Here is a 2,614-nt window from a genome sequence, read left to right as displayed (position 1 = left end):
ACTGCACCCCCTTTGCTCTGAGCCCACCAAGCACCCCAGCAAGGAAGGACAGAGCTAAAAGCCTGAGATGAACAACCCAGGGAGTTGTTACACATCAGCACCCAGGTCGTGGTGCTTGGAGACAGCATCACACAGGCACCCAGCTGCATGTGGCACCTGGGTGCCAAGCAAAGGGCTCAGCAGGGCTGCACCCAGCCCTTGGACATCTCTATTTATGCACCTAGAGGTTAATTCCAAGCAGAAGTTGTTATTTCTCCAGGGTGAGTTGTTGCCGAGCAGACACAGTGTTCCCTGGGAAAACACATCCAGTGGGACATGGTCACGGGTGGCAGGACCCAAATCCAGGGTGACCCCTACACTGTGACTGCAGGGTGTTGCCCCAGGGTGCTTGGAGGGTGCTTGGGTGAATATTGCTGACGAAAAATTGAGAATGAGAAAAGAATCCTTACCATTTCCCCTTTCCTTTGAGAAACCCATTTTTTCTTTTGCTCCTGATCCTCAGATGCCTGGAATGGGCCATCTCCATCCCACCCATGCCCAAGCTGGGGCTTTGGGGCAAGGAAGGGACCCCCAAAGACCCCTCTGGCTCCTGCTTCCCACACCCCCTTGCTTTGGGGTTACCAGTGAAGCCCCTGGTTTATTTGGGGGCACATCACTGCTGTGTTTTCTTTGTGGAAACATCCCAACCCCTTCCCAGGTGGAGCTTCCATCAGCTCCACAATCGGGTCCCCTGTGTGGGTAGGGGGGGAAAAAAGGATCCCCCCATCCCCCAGGCTGGGAGCAGACAACAGCAGCGACCTTGAGTTTCTTCTCTCAGGGCCGTGGAACAGAAAGGAAGAAGCAGGAGGCCCCTTCACTCGATGCAGAGAGGAGAGGCCACCAGGAGCTGGGTGCTTTGTGCCATTAATTGCAAACACATTTGGCTCTGGCTTGCCAAGGTCAGTCCTGCACCACGCCGGGCCAGAAAACATTTATCCCTCAGCAGGAGGGAGGGAAAAGCACCCCTGGAATCAGGGAGGTGCATGTGTTCAGAGGATGAGGAGCAGAGCCAGGTTCCCAGAGTGGAGGCCCGGGGGATGCCCATCCATCCCCTCTGGAGTGGGGATGAGCCCAAGCCCATTGGGTCCGTGTGGCCTCTCCTGCCTCTCAAGGGCTTTCAGATTCCCTCTCCCAAGCTGTTCCCTCCCGGATCCTGTGCATCAAGAGCTGGAAGTGATGCACAACACTCCAGAGCGTGGTGGGAGGTGGATCCCAGCCCCCCAGGTCTGGCAGGGGTGGTGTTGCTTCCCCTTCTCTCACCCCACACCTGATTTTGGGGGGTGATGCTGTAGGTGCCAGCAGTTTGGGTTCAGGCTGGCTCTGCTGGTGGTAACCAACCCCTTCAGGGGGAGGGGAGGGAGGGGACACAGGCTGCCACCAGCTCCCCACCAGCCTGCCCACCCACCACAGCCCCTCTGCTGAAACCCACCTCTGAACTGCACCACACTACTCTCCTTCAAAAGCAAGCACCCTGCAAAACAATAACTGATTCCTTTCTGCCTTGGCTCCCTCACTATGGTTACTAAAAGGCTTCTCATGTGTCCTGCATCCCTAATACCACCCCTTCCCTCCATCACTCCTCCGTTACCATGGCAACGTGGTGATGGAGCGGCCCCAGAATGTAAAAGGAGATGCAACAATCACACGCCACCCTCGTGCTATCATTTAGGATATCGATGTTTCAATCTCCTGAGATTATCTGAGTGTAATTGGTTTATGGAAATAGAGACAACTCCTGCCGTGGAGTTCCTCGGGCTGGTGGGGCGGGGAACGAACGGGGTCCTGGCGATGGGGGGGTGGGAAAGAGGGTGATGGAGTGGGGGAGAGTGGGGGCTGCCAGACCAGGTGCCAGCTGGCTCTGGAAGGTGTCAGCCAGGTCTGGCTGCCAAAAAGCTGATGCTGAAGACCATCCCCGTCCCTCCTGCCCAGGGAGGCTTTGGGATGGCCAAAGGAGGTGATGCTGGGCAGCCTTGGGGACCCCCTTCCCCACCCAGAGAGGGGTTCTGTACACTCAGCAAGCAACAGTTTGTTTTCTAGGCTTGCAGGGATGTTTCCCAGCCCCGGATGCTGATTCTCCCCAGTGGATAAACCCCAGCCGTGCTTCCTTGTCCCCGGGCATCAATGAACTCGCTCTGGTGCCGACCCGCCCGGTACCGCCCCGGGGGAAATGCCCCGCGCAGAGACCCAACCGCATCCCCGGGGAGATGGGCGATGCTCCGAAGCCACCGGCAGCCGCTTCCTGCCCCTTTTTCCAGGGAAGCAGTGCCAAAGCCAGCCTGGAAGGACTCTTTGGGATGGCAGCAGCAGCGCCGAGCCGAGCCGCTTCCCTCCTAACCCAGCCCAAAGCCCGCCCGGCTAATTGAGTCCCCCGGCGCATCCATAATGCAGGAGGAGCCAAGTTCTGCTTCCCCGAGCATCCTGTTTTATTTATCACCCCCCTCTTTTATTCATTGCCATCCCCTCCCCAAGCCCAGGCAGCATTACTCTCCGGATTCTACGACATCGTTTTACACTTTCAATATTAGGCAAGCTTTTTTCCTCCCCACCTCCCAGCGAGCCCCAGCTCCCCACCCCA

This window comes from Calypte anna, chromosome 10, assembly GCF_003957555.1.
Source record: "Calypte anna isolate BGI_N300 chromosome 10, bCalAnn1_v1.p, whole genome shotgun sequence".
In the NCBI taxonomy this organism is placed as follows: domain Eukaryota; kingdom Metazoa; phylum Chordata; class Aves; order Apodiformes; family Trochilidae; genus Calypte; species Calypte anna.
Note: the sequence above shows the minus strand (reverse complement) of the source record.